Source organism: Hemiscyllium ocellatum, chromosome 31 (assembly GCF_020745735.1).
Source record: "Hemiscyllium ocellatum isolate sHemOce1 chromosome 31, sHemOce1.pat.X.cur, whole genome shotgun sequence".
Lineage (NCBI taxonomy): Eukaryota > Metazoa > Chordata > Chondrichthyes > Orectolobiformes > Hemiscylliidae > Hemiscyllium > Hemiscyllium ocellatum.
Window position 1 is genome coordinate 28,400,695 of NC_083431.1, and position 22,980 is coordinate 28,423,674.

General features: G+C 43.1%; 1 protein-coding gene across 5 annotated transcripts in view; it reads left to right on the plus strand.

Annotated features, from left to right (window-relative positions):
• LOC132830283 (rab effector Noc2-like) overlaps positions 1-22,980 on the plus strand; it is a 176,021-nt gene that overhangs the window by 38,283 nt on the left and 114,758 nt on the right. For all 5 annotated transcript variants that reach the window (XM_060847833.1, XM_060847830.1, XM_060847831.1 and 2 more), the window contains one exon: positions 16,993-17,049. The gene's annotated coding sequence lies outside the window, so the exon portion shown is untranslated. The remainder of the gene's footprint in view (positions 1-16,992; positions 17,050-22,980) is intronic.

Below are 22,980 nucleotides of genomic sequence, written 5' to 3' on the forward strand. Positions count from 1 at the left end.
TATCTCTCTCTCTCTCTCTCTCTCTCTCTCTCTCTCTCTCTCCTTTCTTTTTCTCTCTCTCTCTCTCTCTCTCTCCCTCTCTCTTTCTTTCTCTCTCTCTTTCTTTCTCTCTCTCTCTCTTTCTCTCTCTCTCTTTCTTTCTTTCTTTCTCTCTCTCCCTCTCTCTTTCTTTCTCTCTTTCTCTCTCTCTCTCTCTCTCTCTCTCTCTCTCTCTCTCTCTCTCTCTCTCTCTCTCTCTCTCTCTCTTTCTTTTTCTCTCTTTCTTTCTCTCTCTCTCTCTCTCTATCTCCCCCACCACCAACACCCCTGCTTTATTGCTATACAATTGTCTCCTTTTTATTTAGATCAATTTCATCACATACAATTGATTCATTTTTCCTTTCCTTACCTGATCATTGTTATCCATGGACTCTCTCTTTCACTGGCATCCTTTTTCCCACTACCTGTTCATATGGAGGTCTAATGGCTAATGCCTCAATACAATGTTTGTCTCCTCTTGTGCTGCTGTCAGAGCTGAGACCATATCATCTGTAGATATTTTTCAATTTGTTCAAACATGTTACAACCCACCTCAGGAACTGGTGGGAATTGAACATAGGCCTCCTGGCCCAGAGGAAGAAACATTACTCCCATCTCTTTTCCTTCCTATATTATGTCTAAAGGTATACTCCACAGAGGATACATTCTATGAATTTTAGCAACAAGAGGCCGTTGTCACAGCAACAAATTGTAATTAAAGTTACTGTGTGATAGCAGTAGGTATAATTTACATTAATGCCTAACAAACTAATATCATTCAGCATAAAAGTGGATAAATCCCCAGGACCTGATCAGGAGCACCCTAGAACTCTGTGGGAAGCTAGGAAAGTGATTGGGTACAGGAGTTGAGAGGTCATGTTGCGGCTGTACAGGACATTGGTTAGGCTACTTTTGGAATATTGCGTGCAATTCTGGTCTCTTTCGTATTAGAACAATGTTGTGAAACGTGAAAGAGTTCAGAAAAAATTTACAAGGATGTTGCCAGGGTTAGAGGATTTGAGCAATAGGGAGAGGCTGAACAGGCTGGGGCTGTTTTCCCTGGAGCGTTTGGGGGCTGCAAGGTGACCTTATAGAGGTTGATAAAATCATGAAGAGCATGGATAGGATAAATAGACAAAGTCTTTTCCCTGGGGTGGGGAAGTCCAGAACTTGAGGACGTAGGTTTATGGTGAGAAGGGAAAGATGTAAAAGAGGCCTGGGGCAGTTTTTTCATGCAGAGGGTGGTGTGTGTATGGAATGAGCTGCCAGAGGATGTGATGGAGGCTGGTACAATTGCAACATGTAAGAGGCATCTGGGTGGGTTATGAATAGGAAGGGATTGGAGGGATGTGGGCCAGGTGCTGGCAGGTGGGACTAGGTTGGGTTGGGATATCTGGTCGGCATGGAGGAGTTGGACCAAAGGGTCTTTGTCTGTGCTGTACTCTGACTCGATAACAGAAACACTTTCAGAACACGTTAGACATGAGTGACAAGGTAAGGTAGCACACAGCTGTTAAACTCTTTACCTTTCTTAACTCTGAACAAGCTTTGGAGCATGCTACATTTTATAGTCCTTCATTACTAAGCAAGAATCACTCCCACTCTAATTTGTCCCTATTTAAATTAAAACCTGCATGTGCATTGTTGCATTCTTACACTGAACTTGAGGTATAATAGCTATAATCTGCATGTCAGCATATGGACACTGCAAGCTACTTGGAGATCATTTCAGTAGAAATCAGGTTTTAATCCATATCCTGAAGCTTCATTTTCTTAATGTGGTAATTTTATCTGTTTGACTAATTATAGGGCATCCAGAATCGGTGACTTGGTTCACCACGTTATTAAATTATAATGATATTTGATAATACAATGGAAATTGTTACCTTATTTTGGACTTTTTTGTTTAAGAGATCTTTGAATTTATGTGCTGGAAAGTAATGATTTTATGAGAAATGGAACATAATTCTGTTTTGAGCTGCCCATGCTCAGCAGACTGCAAACACTGTTTTCGTTGCTTGTAGCTACCAGTACTCTGTAAATGTAATTTATATGGCAAGCCTGATATCTGACATTTGATGGTTTAAAGAAGCAGCCATCCAATGCCATTCAGTGAGGATTTCAGAAACTGGAAAACAAACCATTTAAATGTCAAGAAAGAAATATCAAATACAGTCTTGAACCTTGTAATGAGAACCTGTAAAAGCTGGACATCTTTCTGAAGAAAGCATTCCATTTTCAGAGCAGAACAAATTGATGGAAATATTGCATTGATCACGATTATATTATATGCAGATCTTTACAATCATTGATCAAGTTATTTATTTATAAACAAAATTTTAACATCAGAAAGAGTTTGGTGTTAATTTGTGACTGACTACACTACTTTAAAGCATCGTTTTTTTTTATGTGAAAGGCAATATGTAAATGCAGGGTACTGATGGTGGTCCTTTATTGTACAGAGAGAGGATGTCACGGATTGGATAAGACTACAATTACAAGTTGTAGTTCTTCGGCTTAACTTTGTCATCTATGTTCAGATTCGTGCCTGGGTTAATATAAAAATGCATATTGTTAGAAGCATAATGTCCACATAAGCATTGATGTGGAAGTGCAGGTGTTGGACTGGGGTGTACAAAGTGTAAAAAATCACGCAACACCAGGTTATAGTCCAACAGGTTTATCTGGAAGTCCTAGCTTTCAGACGTTGCTCCTTCATCAGGTAACTAGGAGCAGCGCTCTGAAAGCTTGTACTTCCAAATTAACCTGGTGTTGTGTGATTTTAAACTTTGTATAAACATTGTATCTGCAATAAAGATGTTTCTGAGTTAACCTAATGTTTTTGATTGTATTGTACTGGCTTACCCTGAGGCTGTTTCATAGAGTCATAGAGATGTACAGCATGGAAACAGACCCTTCAGTCCAATTTGTCCATGCCGACCAGATATCACAATCCAATCTAGTCCCACCTGCCAGCACCCATAACCATATCCCTCCAAAACCTTCCCATTTATGTCCTTTCAAATGTTGCAATTGTACCAGCCTTCACCACTTCCTCTGGCAGCTCATTCCATACACATACCACTCTCTGTATGAAAACGTTGCTCCTTAGGTCCCTTTTATATCTTTCCCCTCTCACTTTAAACCTATGCCCTCTAGTTCTGGACTCCGCCTCTTAAATGTTGCAATTGTACCAACCTCCACCACTTCCTCTGGCAACTCATTCCATACACGTACCACCCTCTATATGGAAAAGGTTGCCCCTTAGGTCCCTTTTATATCTTTCCCCTCTCATCCCGTATGCCCTCTAGTTCTGGACTCCTCCACCCCAGGGAAAAGGCTTTGTCTATTTATCCTATTCATGCCCCTCATGATCTTCTAAACCTCTATAAGGTCACCCCTCAGCCTCTGACGTTCCAGGGAAAATAGACCTAGCCTATTCAACCTCTCCCTATAGCTCAAATGCTCCAACTCTGGCAACATCCTTGTAAATCTTTTCTGAACCCTTTCAAGTTTCACAACATCTTTTCGATAGGAATCTGTTGGTCGTTCGTTTAAAAAAAAAAACGTTTGGAAGATCTTAATAGGGGACTGAGTAATGTGGGCAAGATTTGTGGTAACATAATACAAAAGACTCTCAGGCCTATCTCAATGCCAGGAGCAAATTGCTGTTACATTTGCAGAACAGCGCAATGAGCATCTTGCTAGGTGGTGGCAATGAAGCTGGGGTGGGGGGTGGGGTCTCGAGCATATTAAACACCTTATTAATTCCACAACTGTTTCATAAATACTTGGCTTCCTTTTTTACCAAACTTGTCGAACACATTGGACTTTGAGAATTCTTGGCTGAAAATGTGTTGCTGGTCAAAGCACAGCAGGCCAGGCAGCATCTCAGGAATAGAGAATTCGACGTTTCGAGCATAAGCCCTTCATCAGGAATGAGAGAGAGTAGCCAAGCAGGCTAAGATAAAAGGTAGGGAGGAGGGACTTGGGGGAGGGGCGATGGAGGTGGGATAGGTGGAAGGAGGTCAAGGTGAGGGTGATAGGCCAGAGTGGGGTGGGGGCGGAGAGGTCAGGAAGAAGATTGCAGGTTAGGAGGGCGGTGCTGAGTTGAGGGAACCGACTGAGACAAGGTGGGGGGAGGGGAAATGAGGAAACTGGAGAAATCTGAATTCATACCTTGTGGTTGGAGGGTTCTGAGGCGGAAGATGAGGCGCTCCTCCTCCAGCCGTCGTGTTGTTATGTTCTGCCGGTGGAGGAGTCCAAGGACCTGCATGTCCTCGGTGGAGTGGGAGGGAGAGTTAAAGTGTTGAGCCACGGGGTGGTTGGGTTGGTTGGTCCGGGCGTCTCTGAGGTGTTCTCTGAAGCGTTCCGCAAGTAAGCGGCCTGTCTCACCAATATAGAGGAGGCCACATCGGGTGCAGCGGATGCAATAGATGATGTGTGTGGAGGTATAAGTGAACTTGTGGCGGATATGGAAGGATCCCTTGGGGCCTTGGAGGGAAGTGAGTGTGGAGGTGTGGGCGCAAGTTTTACATTTCCTGCGGTTGCTGGGGAAGGTGCCGGGGGTGGAGGTTGGGTTGGTGGGGGGTGTGGATCTGACGAGGGAGTCACGAAGGGAGTGGTCCTTGCGGAACGCTGATAGGGGAGGGAAGGGAAATATATCCTTGGTGGTGGGGTCCGTTTGGAGGTGGCGGAAATGACGGCGGATGATACGTTGTATGCGGAGGTTGGTGGGGTGGTAGGTGAGAACCAGTGGGGTTTTGTCTTGGTGGTGGTTGGAGGAGCGGGGCTCAAGGGCGGAGGAGTGGGAAGTGGAGGAGATGCGGTGGAAGGCATCGTCGATCACGTCTGGCGGGAATCTGCGGTCCTTGAAGAAGGAGGCCACAAGTTCACCTGTACCTCCACACACATCATCTATTGCATCCGCTGCACCCGATGTGGCCTCCTCTATATTGGTGAGACAGGCCAACCAACCCAACCACCCCGTGGCTCAACACTTTAACTCTCCCTCCCACTCCACCGAGGACATGCAGGTCCTTGGACTCCTCCACCGGCAGAACATAACAACACGACGGCTGGAGGAGGAGCGCCTCATCTTCCGCCTCAGAACCCTCCAACCACAAGGTATGAATTCAGATTTCTCCAGTTTCCTCATTTCCCCTCCCCCCACCTTGTCTCAGTCGGTTCCCTCAACTCAGCACCGCCCTCCTAACCTGCAATCTTCTTCCTGACCTCTCCGCCCCCACCCCACTCTGGCCTATCACCCTCACCTTGACCTCCTTCCACCTATCCCACCTCCATCGCCCCTCCCCCAAGTCCCTCCTCCCTACCTTTTATCTTAGCCTGCTTGGCTACTCTCTCTCATTCCTGATGAAGGGCTTATGCTCGAAACGTCGAATTCTCTATTCCTGAGATGCTGCCTGACCTGCTGTGCTTTGACCAGCAACACATTTTCAGCTGTGATCTCCAGCATCTGCAGACCTCATTTTTTACTTTGAGAATTCTTGTCATGAAGTTGGACCAGGTATCTAGCAATTTCAGCTGACTGCTCTCTGCAGCCAGTCTCCATGTTGTTCAGCTCTGAACAGCATCTCAGAGCACGATTCAAAGGCAACAGCCACACACACCCTGTCATCTTGGACATTGGCATCCAATATTTCCTGACTGCTCACAATTGTGATGGTGAAAAGCTCCAAAATGCACAACGCAACTGGTACTTGGACAAAGATAAAATATGATTCAGCTCTTCATGTCTGATGAAACTTCTCTTTCAGAGGTTTTACCCTACGTTTCATGTTCTCAATACCTATTGGAACCCAGTGGTCTGGTGGAATCTTATCTTTCAATGTCTTGGTTATTTTTAGGAAGATGCTCTTTCTGTTAACTTACGCAGCTTAAAAAACTGAATTTCTTTAATCCATCCGCATACGTTTAATCTTTTGGATGCTAGAATCCAGCTAGAAGCTACAATTTCATTGGTTCTCTGTATCACTTGCAAACTGTAAATGAAATATCTACATAAATGTTTATCACCACTCCTCCACTGATTTTTTTCCCCTTTGTCTATTTTCCTCTTTAGATAACTCTCTTTTTTCACATCTCTGTAATTGGTCTTATGTAAGTTGAGAACACTTGTTTGAGACCAGAGATGCTCTCCCTCAAACTGAATTTAAAAATCTACTGTGTTTTGCTTGCTATCTCCAAGAGGATCCTTAACTGAGATCTCCTCTCAATCCTACCTCAGTTATTTTAACTAGATCGAAAATAACCTGTGCCTGGGTAGGTTCTGCATAAGCTTCAATATTTTCTCTCAGACTACAAATATTTTGTTAGCTTATCATCTTAACTGATGCAAAATCTATGGAATCTGAATCAGAATCATTCAGTTCTGACAGCAAAGCCTGCAAATGATTAGAATTTTGTAGTACAAAGGATTAACTTTGGTTAGAATGAGAATGCAGAAGGTAGTTACGAATTGATGTATTTATGTGCATAAAGTTAACCTACCAGTGCAAATTATAGTTTATTCATTTTAAAAATTACATCAAGCTATAGTGATCAAACTATGCTTGCTCATAAACGCTCTGTGTGTGTTTACTTGTAAAATAAAGCAGATTAATAATTAGTTACTTGCTTTGTTTTGGAAAAAGTTTTCAGTCACCTTTCAAAAATTGCATCTAAGAGCCTCGAATCCTTTTCTCTGGCCGATAACTCATTGCTGTGGTTCTTTCCTGCTCAAAAGATCTTTGCCATCCACTCACAGCAATTTATGTCTTGCAGCCAGAATGCATCTCTCTTTTAAGAGATGCAGGTTGGCTTTATTTGATGCTTACCATACATTATCTTGCTGAGTGCAGTCACTAGCAGCCAGTTTAGCACTAGACTGCATACCACAATCACGGTGAGGAGCAAGCAGCAGTGCACAGATGTATGGTCAAGTAGCAATCGGCAACATATGGATAGGAAATAAATAGTCAAAAATAGTCCTTTAAAAATGTGCAACATTGACAGGAAAGACAGAATTTGCATTTTTCCTGCATCACTTCAAGCGAGGCTGGAATAATAATTTTTTGTGATCCTGCTTTCCATTAATGGGCCTTAGCAAACATTTAGCTCATTGTGTATGCAAGATATGTTTTTAACACTTAGAGTCCTAGAGATGTACAGCGTGGAAACAGACCCTTTGGTCCGACTTGTCAATGCTAACCAGATATCCCAACTTAATCCAGTCCCACCTGCCAGCAACCATCCCATATCCTTCCAAACCTTTCCTATTCATATACCCATCTAGGTGCCTTTTAAATGTTGCAATTGTACCAGCCTCCACCACATCCTCTGGCAGCCCATTCCCCACACGTACCACCCTCTGCGTGAAAGAGCTGCCCCTTGGGTCCCTTTTATATCTTTCCCCTCTCACCCTAAACCTATGCCCTCTAGTTCTGGACTCCGCCACCCCAGAGAAAAGGCTTTGTCTATTTATCCTGTCCATGCCCCTCATGATTTTATAAATCTCCTATAAGGTCACCCATTAGCCTCTGACGCTCCAGGGAAAACAGCCCCAGCCTATTCAACCTCTTCCGAAAGGTCAATTCCTCCAACCCTGGCAACATCCTTGTAAATCTTTTCTGAGCCATTTCAAGTTTCACAACATCTTTCTGATAGGAAGGAGACCAGAACTGCAAGCAATATTACAAAAGTGGCCTAACCAATGTCCTGTACAACCGCAACATGACCTCCCAACTCCTGTACTCAATACTATGACCAACAAAGGAAACATACCAAGTGCTTTCTTCGCTATCCTATCTACCTTTGACTCTACTTTCAAGGAGCTATGAACCTTCACTCCAAGGTCTCCTTGTTCAGCAACACTCCCTAGGACCTTACCATTAAGTGTATAAGTCCTCCTAAGATTTGCTTTCCTAAAATGCAGCACATCACATTTATCTGAATTAAACTCCATCTGCCACTTCTTAGCTCACTGGCCCATCTGATCAAGATCCCATTGTAATCTGAGGTAACCCTCTTTGCTGTCCACTACACCTCCAATTTTGGTGTCATCTGCAAACGTACTAACTATATACCTTTTATGCTCACACCCAAATCATTTATATTAATGACAAGGAAGTAGTGGACCCAGCACCGATCCTTGTGGTACTTCACTGGTCATAGGCATCCAGTCTGAAAAACAACCCTCCACCACCATCTTCTGTCTTCTACCTTTGAGCCAGTTCTGTACCCAAATGGCTAGTTCTCCCTGTATTCCATGAAATCGAACCTTGCTAATCAGTCTCCTATGGGGAACCTTGTCGAACGCCTTACTGAAGTCCATATAGATCACATCTACCGCTCTGCCCTCATCAGTCTTTGTTACTTATTTTAAAAACTCAATCAAGTTTGTGAGACGTGATTTCCCATGCACAATGCCATGTTGACCATCTCCATTTAGTCTTTGTCTTTCCAAATACATGTACATTCTATCCCTCAGGATTCCTTCCAACAATTTGCCCACCACCCACGTCAGGCTCACTGGTCTGTAGTTTCCTGGCTTGTCCTTACCACTTTTCTTAATCAGTGGCACCACATTAGCCAACCTCCAGTCTTCCAGCACCTCACCTATGACTATCGATGATACAAGTATCTCAACAAGAGGCCCAGCAATCACTTCCCTAGCTTCCTACAGAGTTTTAGGGTATACCTGATTAGGTCCTGGGGATTTATCCACTTTTATGCGTTTCAAGACATCCAGCACTTCCTCCTCTGTAATATGGACATTTTTCAAGATGTCACCATCTATTTCCCTACATTCTATATCTTCCATGTTCTTTTACACAGTAAACACTGTTGCAAAATACTTGCTTATTATGTCCCCCATATCCTGCAGCTCCACACAAAGGCAGCCTTGTTGATCTTTGAGGGGCTCTATTATCTCCCTAGTTACCCTTTTGTCCTGAATGTGTTTGTAAAATCCTTTTGATTTCTCCTTAACTCTGTTTGCCAAAGCTATCTCATGACCCATTTTTGCCCTCCTGATTTTCCTCTTAAGTATACTCCTATTGCCTTTATACTCTTCTAAGGTTTCACATGACATATACCTGACATATGCTTCCTTTTTTTTCTTAACCAAAACCTCAATTTCTTTTAGTCATCCAGCATTCCCTGTACCTACCAGCCTTCCCTTTCACCTGAACAGAAATATACTGTCTCTGGACTCTTGTTATCTCATTTCTGAAGGCTTCCCATTTTCCAGCTGTCCGTTACTTGCGAACATCTGTCCCCAATCAGCTTTTGAAAGTTCTTGCCTAATACTGTCAAAATTGACCTTTCCCCAGTTTAGAACTTCAACTTTTAGATTAGGTCTATCCTTTTCCATCACTATTTTAAAATTAATAGAATTATGGTCGCTGGCCCCAAAGTGCTCTCCCACTGACGCCTTGGTCACCTACCCTGCCTTATTTCCCAAGAGTAGGTCAAGTTTTGCACCTTCTCTAGTAGGTACATCCACATGCTGAATCAGAAAATTTTCTTGTACACACTTAACAAATTCCTCTCCATGTAAACCCGTAACACTATGGCAGTCCCAATCTATATTTGGAAAGTTAAAATCCCGTACCATAACCACCCTATTATTCGTCCAGATAACTGAGATCTCCTTACAAGTTTGTTTCTCAATTTCCCTCTGACTATTATGGGGCTTATAATACAATCCCAATAAGGTGATCATCTCTTTCTTATTTCTCAGTTCCACCCAAATAACTTCCCTGGATGTATTTCTGGGAATATCCTCCCTCAGCACAGCTGTAATGCAATCCCTTATCAAAAACGCCACTCCCTCTCCTCTCTTGCCTCCCTTTGTGTCCTTCCTATAGCATTTGTATCCTGGAACATTAAGCTGCCAGTCCTGTCCATCCCTGAGCCATGTTTCTGTAATTGCTATTACATCCATGCCCTGAGTTCATCTGCCTTCCCTGTTAGGCCCCTTGCATTGAAATAAATGTGGTTTAATTTATGAGTCCTACCTTGTTCTCTGATTTGTCCCAGCCTGCCCTGACTGTTTGACTCACTTCTATTCTCAGATTGGTTTCTTACCTCACTATCTCTCTGAGTCCCACCCATCCACCTTACTAGTTTAAATCCTCCCAAGCAGCTCTAGCAAATCTCCCTGCCAGTAAATTAGTCCCCTTCCAATTTAGGTGCAATTTGTCCTTCTTGTACAGGTCACTGCTACCCCAGAAGAGATTCCAATGATCCAAAAAAATGTATATCCTTCTCCCATACACAAGCTCCTCACCCATATATTCATCTGCTCTATCCCCCTATTCCTACCCTCACTAGCTTGTGGCACTGGGAGTAATTCAAATATTACTACTCTAGAGGGCCTCCTTTTTAAATTCCTGTCTAACTCTCTGTAATCTCCCTTCAGAATCTCAATCTTTTCCCTTCCTATGTCATTGGTTCCAATGTGGACAATGACCTCCCTGTTGGCCCCACTTCCCCTTGAGAACGGTCTGCACCCTCTCTGAGATATCCTTGATCCTGGCACCAGGGAAACAACACACCATTCTGATTTTTCTCTGCTGGCCATAGAAGCATCTGTCTTTGCCTCAGGCTAGAGAGTCCCCTAACACAATTGATCTCTTGGAACCTTACATACCCCTCATTGAATTAGAACCCGTCTCAATACCAAAAACTTGGCTGTATGGATTCCCCCGAGAATCCGTCACCCCCTACATTTTCCAAAACAGCATACTTGTTTGAAATGGGGATAGCCACAGAAGACTCCTGCACTACCTGCCTACCTTTCCTGGAATTAACCCAGCTATGTGACTGTAACTACGACTTTTCCCATTCCTATAATTGCCATCCATCACATCCCCTTGCTCTTGTAAATTTCTCATTGCCTCTAACTGTCTCCCATCTAAACCATTCAATCTGATAGGATTCACAACCAACAGCATTTATTGCAGATATAATCCTCAATAACATGTAAATGCTCCCTAAACTCCTCCTTCCGACAAAAAGAGCATATCACTCTACTAAAGGCCATTTTTGCTGCTTTTAATCTACAGATCCAAGAGAGTAGCACTGTTGTATTCCCTCCCTACCCACTTCTGCTTTCCGCAAAGACCGTTCCCTCCGTGACTACCTGGTCAGGTCCATGCCCCCTTCTGACACCTTCCTGGCACCTTCCCCTGCCACCGCAGGAATTGTAAAACCTGCACCTACACCTCCTCCCTCACCTCCATCCAAGGTCCCAAAGGAACCTTCCATATCCATCAAAGTTTTATCTGCACATCCACCAATATCATTCATTGTATCTGTTGCTCCCAACGTGGTCTCTACATTGGGGGGGGGGGGGGACTGGATGCCTACTAGCAGAATGCTTTAGGGAACATCTCCGGGACACCCGCACCAATTAACTCCACCACCCTGTGGCCCAACACTTCAACCCCCTCTCCCACTCTGCTGAGGACATGCAGGTCCTGGGCTTCCTCCACCGCCACTCCCTCACCACCCGACACCTGGAGGAAGAACGCCTCATCTTCTGTCTCAGAACACTTCAACCCCATGGCATCAATGTGGATTTCACCAGTTTCCTCATTTTCCCCTTTCCCCACCTCACCCCAGCTCCAACCTTCCAGTTCAGCACCGTCCCTATGACCTGTCCTACCTGCCTATCTCCCTTCCCACCTATCCATTTCACCCTCCTCTCTGACCTATCACCTTCATCCCCACCCCCATTCATCCATTGTACTCTATGCTACTTCCTCCCCACTCCACTCTGAGGGAAGCCTGCCTCTATTCCTGATGAAGGGCTTTTGCCCGAAACATCAATTTTCCTGCTCCTTGGATGCTGCCTGACCTGCGTGCTTTTCCAGCCCCACTCTAATCTAGACTGGGGTGTCTTTTTCTAGTTTATATGTGATGTGCACGTCATTGGCTGGCCAGCATTTCCTTCCCATGTCTAACTGCCCAGAAGGCATTTAAGAGCCAATCATGTTGCTGTGGGTCTGGAGACATATGTAGGTCAGACCCAGTAAGAGCAGCAGATTTCCTTTTCTAAAGAAAGTTAATGAACCAGATGGATTTGAATGACTATCAATAAGGTCACCAGTAGCCTTGCTTTCCATTCCAGTTTTTGTTTAATTAAATTCATTTTTCTTCATCTGCCATGCTGGGATTCTAACCCATTGTAAAGTTACCACTGCAGATGACTTTCCTACAGGAGCTTGGGGGCCAAGCATCTCCATCAGATGTCTCATGTGCAATCAATGTGTCACTTCATTGCAGCCTGCAACTGGCACCCCTCCCTTCCTCTTTCCCCTCTTAGCCTTCCTTTTCCCCTCCCTCTTCCCCCTCCCTTTCTCCTCCCTCCTTCTTCTCACCCCTCCATATGACCTCTCACCTATCTGCCTGGTTAGGTGAGAGGTCACAGGAAGAGGACACAACTACAAAAGACTACCTTTTGTGTGGAGTGTTTTTTAAGCTGTCTCATTTTGAGTTTAGCTCCACTTGCCGGCTCTGGTCCGGTTTGAGGGTACCACACTGACAGATACCCTCATTTGGTACACCTTTTGGTCTGGTCTAACTTCAATCCCAACACTAAGCATTTGCACAAAAAAAACCCCACCTCAGTTACGATGGGGCCAAGTAACTGAAGAGGTTTGTATTCACGAGAGCTTGGAGGAAGAAGTCTATCCCAGCATGTACATGCTTCATGTCCAACCAGATTTGTGAACCTGTTTCCCATTTCATGACATGCTAATGAACTCAAACAAGGTCTTCGGTCATGAAGATTAAATAAGGTGACCCACTTGAAAATTCTGAAAACTTCAGAGCAAAGCATTAACTTGCCATTCAGAAACTGATTGTTGCCTCCCGCCTTTTTCAAAGCTGCAGACAAACACAGGAAAGTTGCCCAATTTTACAGCATGGTGAACAAACCAAAACATGTCTGATATCTATAAAAGGTGTGTGTATGCCTGCTTGCAAAGCAAACTCCCACAACTGGATGGATTAGATGGAGAGGTGATGAGTGGTTGAAAGACAATTAAACTGAAGTCGCATCAGTGAGTCATGTTGGTGCTCCAAACACTGCACCACCCTTGAAACCAGTTTTAAATTGATGTATCATTCTAAATTTGCAGTATTTACATTATCAAATATCAAAGTGTTGAAGGCCTCCATCATAGTCCAGTCCTCTCACCTTGTTCAGTTATAGTAAACTACATTTAAAATAAATACACAAAAAGAAAATATTATTTATTTTTCTTCCCTCATCTTAGAAAATATTCTATTAATCAACCTATTTGGAAATTTTATCACATTTCTTGAACCTTCTTGCTCTTGGGTTGGGGGTGCCACCACTGTGCTACAAGACTCTGCAAAGAAATTTGTAATGAGAATACATAGGTTTTGTTTGACTCAAGGACCATAAAGGCCATGAGCTACGTAGCAGCTGAAAGAGGCAGCCATAGAGTCCTACAGCACGGAGAAAGGCTCTTTGGCCCAAACTGGTCCATGCTGACTAAAACATCTAGGAGTTTAGCTGCCAGACATTGTAAGCAAATTTCCAGCCCTAAGTCAATTGCAAAGAAAATTGGCTGGCTTTTAAAATAGCTTTGTTTTTTATAACTTTGTTATTTAATTATGGATTCTTTTGACATGCTTCAAGGCAATCTGGAAGGAATGATCAGATCTTGAAAACAAATATACAACACATAAACATCAAAATAAACACGTAAACATGGTTTAATATTCCAGTTACTAATAACTTCGGTTGAAATTAAAAGACTAATCCACTTCAAATATATCTGCCTTCCTAGATAAATACTTTACTCTGATTTCAAGTTTCAAACCAAGTGGTGATTCTACATGTTAAAATAATCACAGAAATGACAGCAAATGTTTTGGATTCTTCAGGTACTTGCTTTTTACACAGATTTTCTTTTCATTACATAAATGCATCTGTGATTATAACCCTTCAGCCATAAGAATAATAAAACAACTAATAATTTATCCTGCAAGCTCAAATCCAATTTAATATTGTGATTTAACAAGTATCAAAAAACGGACCTACCCACAGTTCACTGCTGTAACATGACTAAGCACAGCGCACATTATATTTAGACAGGAATATATTGAATGTAGTTAATATACCTTTGGCATTTGAGTTTTTTTTTTGGACAAGTGCAATCTATGCCAAGAGGCCAAGAAAGCTGAGTCATTTGTATGCATGCTGGAGTTCACCAATCTGGTTGGACTTATTCTGGAAGGATTATCACATCAATCGTCCTAACCAGTCAGTCAGCTAACTCCAGTTTTTGTTTTAACCAACCAAATTCTTCAAAGAAATTTTTTTTAACAAACTAACACCTTTATAGGTTTTCTGCTGGATTGCTCACAGCAGTGTTGAGAAGTTGTTGTGGTTCTGCTCGCCGAGCTGGAAGTTTTTGCTGCAAACGTTTCGTTCCCTGGCTGGGGAACATCATCAGTGCTGTTGGAGCCTCGTGTGAAGCGCTGCTTTGATGTTTCTTCCGGTATTTATATTGGTTTGTTTAATACCGGAAGAAACATCAAAGCAGCGCTTTACACGAGGCTCCAACAGCACTGATGATGTTCCCTAGCCAGGGAACGAAACGTTTGCAGCAAAAACTTCCAGCTCGGCGAGCAGAACCACAACAACGGATACCCGAGCTACAAATCTTCAATCAGATTTTAAAGTGTTGAGAAGAAAAATCTTTCATTCCTGGAAATTCCAATTGTCTGCTGGGTTGAGGACCCCAACACATAAACTTGTAGCAGAGTTGCTAGAGATGTGTCAAAATTGAGGATCCTGATTGACTTCTTTGTTGTCTTTTAACGTTTTTGTTATTCACTCGTGGGATGTGAACATTGCTGACTGGGCCAGCATTTGTTTCCCATCATTGATTGCTCTTTAGAAAGTGGTGGGTGGGCTGCCTTGAATTGCTGTCATCCAAGTGCTATAAGTCAGCCCACAATGCTCATCCCTTTATGGGTACAATATTTAAAAATGTAGTCTCTGTTGTGTGATAGAAATTTAGGGAGAAACAGTGTTGTTGAGGTAATGATACTGGACCAGTAATTCAAATCCTCTGGCAATGTTCCAGGGACATGGGTTCAAATGCAAAATGAGCAACAATTTGTACTGCATAAGAAATGCACCTAAAATTTTCTTGCAATATAAATTGGTTTCTTTGAAAGGTGGTATTTTTGCATCTGCCCTGACGAGTGCAAGATAAAAAGCCTCAACAGCATATGTCTTTTTTTCTCAGCAAGATCCAAATTCTGTATTGCCGAGTGGCTGTGCTTTAAAATATTCATTTCAGCAAGAATATATAACATCATCAAATGGTAACAATTGTCAACTGACATTGCAATGATTATGACACAGCGATCCTTCTTAATCAGATCAAGCTGCCAACGTAGAGTTTCCCTTTCATTGCAGTCAGGACTGCAAATTTTACAATAAATTACAATACAGCACAAAAGCTGATTGTTTAGCCCATTCAACTTGCACCGATTCCTAATCCTTATTTCGACCTGGCACTTACTGTGGTTTCCATCCCTCTGTTTACCTCCCATTTGTGTATCTATCAAGAGACGCCTTAAATATTGTTAACACATCTGGTTGCACTACCTCCACTGGCAGTGCATTCCAGGTACCCACCACACTGTGAAAAACTTTCCCTGCACTTTTCCCCAAACCTACCCCCCTCACCTTGAACCTGTGCCCTCCTGTAGTTGATCTTTCTACCCTGGGGAAAAGGCTCTAACTATCCACTCTATTTATGCCTCTCATAATTTTGTTGACCTCTCACCAGTTGCCCCTCAGCCTCCGTCTTTCCATTGAAAACAGTCTGTGTTTATCCAACCTCCCCATATAGCTAAAATGCTCCAGACTAGACAATATCCTGGTAAACCTTCTCTGCACTCTGTCCAAAGCATGTACATCCTTCTGTTAGTGTGGAGACCAGAATGGCATGCAATGTTCCAAACGTCGCCTAACTAAAACCTAATAAAGCTGTATTATGACTTGCCAGCTTTTATATTCGATGCCCTGGCCAATGAAGGCAAGCGTGCTGTATGTCTTCTTGACCACCTCATACATCTGTGTTGTCACTTTTAGCAATCTGGGCACCCGTACACCCAGATCCCTCCATGTCAATGCTCCTAAAGGTTCTGTCATTTATTGTATAATTCGCTACTGAATTTGACCTTCCAAAATGCATCCTGTTGAATTTGTCCAGATTAAATGCCATCTGCCATTTCTTTGCCAAAATCAGCAATCTATCAATATCCTGCTGTATCCATTGACAATCCTCCTCACTGTCTGCAAATCTGCCAATTTTAGTGTCAACTACAGACTTATTAGTCAGACCACCTACATTTTCCATACGCGCACATATATTAAAATCAACAAAGGTTCCTGCAGAACACCACTACTTACTGATATGCATTTCGAAAAGCACCCTCACACCACTATTCTCTGTCTTCGGTGACCAAGCCAGTTTTGTATCCATATAGCCAACGTGCCCTGGTTCTCCTGAGACACTACCTTTCGTACCAGGTTGCTTCTATTGTTCCAACTTTTTTTTTTAAAAACCCAGGCCTCACAAGCTGTTTATTGGCTTTGTGCAGACCACCTGATGCCTCTGTATGTCAACTTTTCTTCATTAAAAAAAGCCAGAACAAAATACACCTCTTTTAGTCATAGTATCGTCACAAGCTGATAATTTCCCCTGTCATCCGTGGTTCCCAACTCCTGCCATTCCTGTGCTGTGAGAAAAAGGATGTTTACTGCACTAGCATAATGCAATATTACAAATACTGGTAGTAAATCTCACCGTGCAATTCAGCTTGACTCCAGTTTAAACTTCATGAGCTGTTGTAATTCTATTGTTTGTGTGCCATTTAAAATCATTTTAAAGCATTCCTGTTTACTCTCTATAGGTGGAATAGAATCTGGCATGAACAATTTGATGACTTTTGAAACTTTCTGCTTCTAAAGTAAGTACATTTCCTTTGTAGGTACAGTGAATTTGAAAGCCTGAAATAAGTATATTCTCTGCCATAAGTATTATTTCACCATTACTGTGCCTGTTAAGATGTATTGCTGGAATTGAATCCTGAACACTTAGCTAATTCTGAAGTTATATATTGATATGTTTACATGGCAAAATGAATAAATACAGTTTAAATGCCATCTGATAGCTTAGTTGATCTTCTAAATTAAATGATGATAAAGATTTTGTTAATTAATCTTAAATTATGCAATGCCTTTGAGCATGTTTCAAGTGAGACTATATTTATGCAACTTTGAATTCTTCTTTTATCTCTGCATATGTTGGGATTAGGATAGTTATATTCCAGGGGACAGTGTATGAAGCTCTTCTCCACCTTAACCTTGTAAGTACCACATTGCCATTGTGTGGTACATAAAGCTGGTCAGCAAATTATACTTATGTCCCTTTCTGTGGTGTATGTTGTGTGCTATTGGACAACTTGCATCAAAGTTAGTGGAATGTCTTCTCTAAATTTTCTTGTTTTTTAGGACTTGGTACTCTTGGCATATTTTGAAAAGAAAAAGAAATGCAGTGAATAAACAAAAATGCATAAATTAAAGTTCTAAGAAATCAATCAAATGGATGCAATACTGAAGTGCATTTTATAATGTGAGAAATACTGTATGTGATGTGACTTATTGCAAGTTAGCAACTAGTTGGAGGTTACATTCATTTGATAGACATTGTTACTGTGACTTTGAGGAAGACATGGGTGTTAGGTCTTTCTTCAACATCCTAAGCTGCACTGCCTACAAAACCATATGACATTATCATCATGGGCACGGATCCTTGCAATCCTCAGTCTTAACCCTTCAGACCCACATAAGACAAGCTCCAGGTATTGAGAGTTGAGGTGTTCATTTGCTTGTTCCTTTCTGTGGTTATTTCTGCAGCTGGGTTTCTTTTGAAGAAAGAGTATGTTGAGTCTGCTGGTGTACTTGGGGCCTTCTGCCTTTAGTGAGCACTTGAGGAGCAGGCATACATTATCTCATCCCAACCCACAAAGTAGTATTTTAGTTTACCTTGATATGCTTTCTTTAAAGTTATGTTTGTTAAAGCTTCCCTCTAATCAGCTGCAATTAGCTATTTAATTTACTCTCCCAATTTGTCATTTGTTTCTTACGTTTTACCGTCATAGATCAGTGGCACCTGAGTTTAAAAATAATCATTTGTGTGGATATGAATTAAAAAAACAAATTCCAACTATTTACAGATGCCTTCAACCTGAAGTCACAGCTTCAGGTTGAAGGATGATCACTTGGATTATGTGCTGGTGCATGCCAGAACCTGGCAAGCGTTTTTGTGTCTGGAGAACAGAGACTTGCACATATTTTGGCGGCAACACAGAGATACAGTAAGGTGTATAGCTAGTTACATCATGGATGCAAGAGTAGAATTGGTGTGAATATCTATTTCAAGATTGTATGAGTTAACTCCTGTCAAATCTACTTGCTAAAATTTACTCTAATTGCAGTATTGCATTTGGTAAAAACCAAAAAAACTGCGGATGCTGTAAATCAAACAAAAACAGAAGTTGCTGGAAAAGCTCAGCAGGTCTGTGAAGAAAAATAAGAGTTAACATTTCGGTTCTGGTGACCCTTCCTCAGAACTGATGGTAGCTAAGATAATGTTTTATGTGCAGAAGATAAGGTTGGGAGTGGGCGTAAGGAGTGAACAGTAGGTGGAGAGAGAGAGAGAGAGAGAGAGAAGAACAGTTGGACAGATAAAGGAGTTGATAATAATAGACAACAGGTGCAGGAGTAGGCCATTCTGCCCTTCGAGTCTGCACCACCATTCATTATGATCATGGCTGATCATTCTCAATCAGTATCCTGTTCCTGCCTCATCTCCATAACCCTTGATTCCACTATCCTCGAGAGCTCTATTCAACTCTTTCTTAAACGAATCCAGAGACTGGGCCTCCACTACCCTCTGGGGCAGAGCGTTCCACACAGCCACCACTCTCTGGGTGAAGAAGTTTCTCCTCATCTCTGTCCTAAATGGCCTACCCCTTATTTTTAAGCTGTGTCCTCTGGTTCCGGACGCACCCTATCAGCAGAAACATGTTTCCTGCCTCCAGAGTGTCCAATCCTTTGAGACATAAGATTATTAATCAGATCCCCTCTCAGTCTTCTAAACTCAAGGGTATACAAGCCCAATTGCTTGTATAGCACATAGCCCATCCGGCAATGTGGGTGAATCAATATTAATGGAGACTGTTGGTGACTAGCAATAGATATTGTGTAATGCCAGGTTGTGGTAACAAGGCCTGGGGTGTGGAGTAGGGGGCGAGGATGTGGGAGAGTTCAGGCTGTAAAATTATTGAACTCGATATTAAGTCTGGATGGCTGCAAGCATCCCCAAACAAAAAATGAGTTGTTGTTCTTCCAGCTTGTGCTGAGCTTCCCTGGAACACTGCAGCAAGCCTGAGACAGAGATGTTGGCCAAGGAACAGAGTGGGGTGGTAAAATGGCAGGCGAATGGAAGCTCAGGGTCTTTTGTGCAGGCAGAACTTAGATGTTCTGCAAAGTGGTCGCCCAGTCTACACTTCATTTCCCCAATGTAGAGGAGACCACATTTTGAGCAGTGAATACAGTAAACTAGATTGTGGGAAGTGCAGGTAAAGTGCTGCTTCATCTGGAAGGTATGTTTGGGCCCTTGGATACGGAGGAGGGAGGAGGTAAATGGGCAGATGTTACACCTTCAGTGGTTGCAGGGGAAGGTGTCATGGACGTGAGTGTATGTTGGGAGTGAAGGAAGAATGGACTAAGATATCCCGGAGGGAACAGTCCTATGGAAGGCAGACAAGGGAGGAGAGAGGAATGTGTGTCTGGTAGTGGCATCTCACTGGAGGTGGCTGAAATAGCAGCTGATGATCTTCTGGATGTGGATGCTGTTGGGATGATAGGTAAGCTCAAGGGAGACCCTATCACTGTTGCAGGAGAGAAGAGAGGGGGTGAGGGCGGAAATGCGGGAGATGAGTCAGATCCAATTGAGGGCCCTTTCGACAACAGTGCTGGGAAATCCAGTTGAAGAAGAAGGTGGACATTTTGTAGGGTCCCTTGTCGATGATGGCTTCACTGGAACAAACGCGACAGAGATTGAGGAACTGTGAGAATGGAATGGGAATCTTTACAGAAAGCAGGGTGTAAGGATGGATAATCCAGGCAGCTGTGTGAGTCAGTGGGTTTGTGGTGGATATCAGTGGCCCGTCTATCCCCAGAAATGGAAACTGCGTTGTCTAGGAAAGGAGGAGTCCGAGAGAGACCAGGTAAAAGTGAGGGCAAAGTGGAAATTGGAAGTGAAATCAATGAGTTTTTCCAATTCTGGATGAGGGAAGGAAGGGGCATTGATGATATCATCGATATATCAGGAAAAGAGTTGTGAGTGGGGTCTGGAATAGGACTGGAACAAGAAATGTTCCATGTACAGCACGAAGAAACAGGCATAAGTGGGGCCCATGTGAGTGCTCATAGCACCCCTCTGACCTGAAGAAAATGAGAGGAGTTAAAGGAGAAGTTGTTGAGGGTGAGGACGAGCTCAGCCAAGTGAAGGAGGGTGGTGGTGGATGGGGCCGGTTCAGGCCTTTGCTCCAGGAGGAAGCAGAGAGCCCTGAGACCATCCTGGTGGGGGATGGATGTGTAAAGAGATTGCACCTCCATGATAAAGAGGAAGCGGCTGGGGCCTGCAAACTGGAAGTTCTGAAACTGGCGTAAAGCGTCAGAGGAATCATGGATGTATGTGGGCAGGGACTGGTCCAGGGGAGAAAAGACTGAGACAAGGTACAAAAAGATGAGTTCTGCGGGGCAGGAGCAGGTAAAAACAAAGGGTCTGTCTGGGTTATGGTGTTTGTGGATTTTCAGAAGGCGATAGAAAGGGGAGATCACCTGATGAAATGACGTCAGTGATTTTAGTTGATACAATGGTTTAATGTGCCTTGGTGGGATTGTGGTCCGGGGGAGATAGGAGGAGGTACCTGAGAGCTGGCGCTCAGCCTCTGCAATGTAGAGGTCAGTATGCCAGACTACAACAGCATCCCCCTTATCGGCAGGCTTAATAACAAAGTCAAGGTTCGATCTAAGTGCACAGAGTGCAGTCATTTTGGAGGGCGGTACTTTGGATTGGGTGCAGCTGGGGCAGAGAATTGAGGTGACCAATGTCCCGTCAGATTGAGTGCAGGTAAAAGGCTAGAGGAAGGGGTCCAGGTGGAGAGAGTGTTTTGGAATTGGGTGAAGAGGTTTTTTGGACTGGGAGAGGACTCTTACCCAAAGAAATGGGCATTGAGGTGAAGACAGCAGAATGAGATTGGCATCATGTGCCCAAAATTTGTTAAGGTGGGGATGCAGAGGGATAAAGCTGTGACCTTTGCTGAGTGCAGAATGTTAAGCTTTGGAGAGTGGATGTTTAGGAGGGATGGTGAATACCCGACAGGAGATGGGATTGGGAGAGAGAAGGGGAGGGAAGGAAGGTTCCAGAGGGCCATGGGTATTCCTGCATTGTTGCATCATGTAAGCCTTGTTGCCTGAAAGGAAAATAAGATGTTTCTGGTTAGGCAAAATGAACCAGAGGATGAAGTGGAACTGCAGAGTGGTGCAGCCCTGAGCTAGTGTGATGGGATGCTATTGGAGAGAGAGAGAGAGTTTGTGACACCATGTGGCCCTGAGTGTGGATCTCAGGGTGTGGTGAGAGTAGTTGTCTGTGGAACGTTGAACATCACGGAGATCCTGGGAGGATTCAAAGCAGGAGGGATGAAACTTCAGTTGGAATCAACGTGGGGTGAGTCTGATCCAGAGGCAGCCACTGAAGTATGTTATGTGGCTGTGGAAATGGGTTTTAGCAAATACCTGGCCAAACATCAGAAGTGACAGTGCAATTAATGTTGGCGGACAAGAAAAAAAGATTGGAATGACAATCCTGTCAGAGAGAGAGAGGAGCAGAACTTCATCAAGGCAGGCATGCTAGAAGAGATGTGGTAGTGAGTTAAATACTAAATAAAAATGGAAAGAACTGCAGATTCTGTAAATCAGGAACACAAGCAGAAGTTGATGGAAAAGCTTAGCAGATCTGGCAGCATCAGTGAAGAATAATCAGATTTAACATTTCAGATCCAGTGACCCTTCCTCAGAACTGATCATAGCTATTAAAATGTCAGTTTATATGTAGAAGATAGGGTGGGGAGAGGGGGTAAGGAGTAAATTATAGGTGGGGATAGAGTCCAAAGGGAACATTTGGTAAATCTGTTTTAAAAGTGTTGACTTTCTAGGCCAAACACCAACTGTACTCAGGGTCATAGACAACACGGAAACAGACCCTTCGGTTCAACTCGTCCATGCCGACCAGATATACTAAATTAATCTAGTCCCATTTGCCAGCATTTGGCCGTTATCCCTCTAAGTCCTTCCTATTCATATACCCATCTTGATGCTTGCATTTTTGTGATTTTACATTCTTTCTAAAGTTGATCTTAATCTAAAACAAATGACTGTATTTAGTCATCAGGAATGAGGGATACTCCTTAAGCTATATCTTTCTATTTTCTTCTTATTCTTAGAGCTATGCAAAATGGTGCTATATTGTGGTGACAGTGGAAAAGCTTTTAACTGTATTTACTGTTTTTCTCACTGTAAAATACATGTGACAATAAAATCATCCATCTGTCGGTTTGTGTCACAACCTGTGGTGCGGAACACTGCTCACATTAAGTGCAGTAAACTACACTGTAGGAAGATGGCATTAGAAAGGGGCATCTGGGTGTCATTGGGTTAGCATGGACAAGATCAGCTGAACAGTCCCCTTCTGTCATATGCCATTTCTGTCGACCTGTTATACTCAATGAGTGTTACAGAATGAGACTGTTCAGCTCATCTTGTCCATG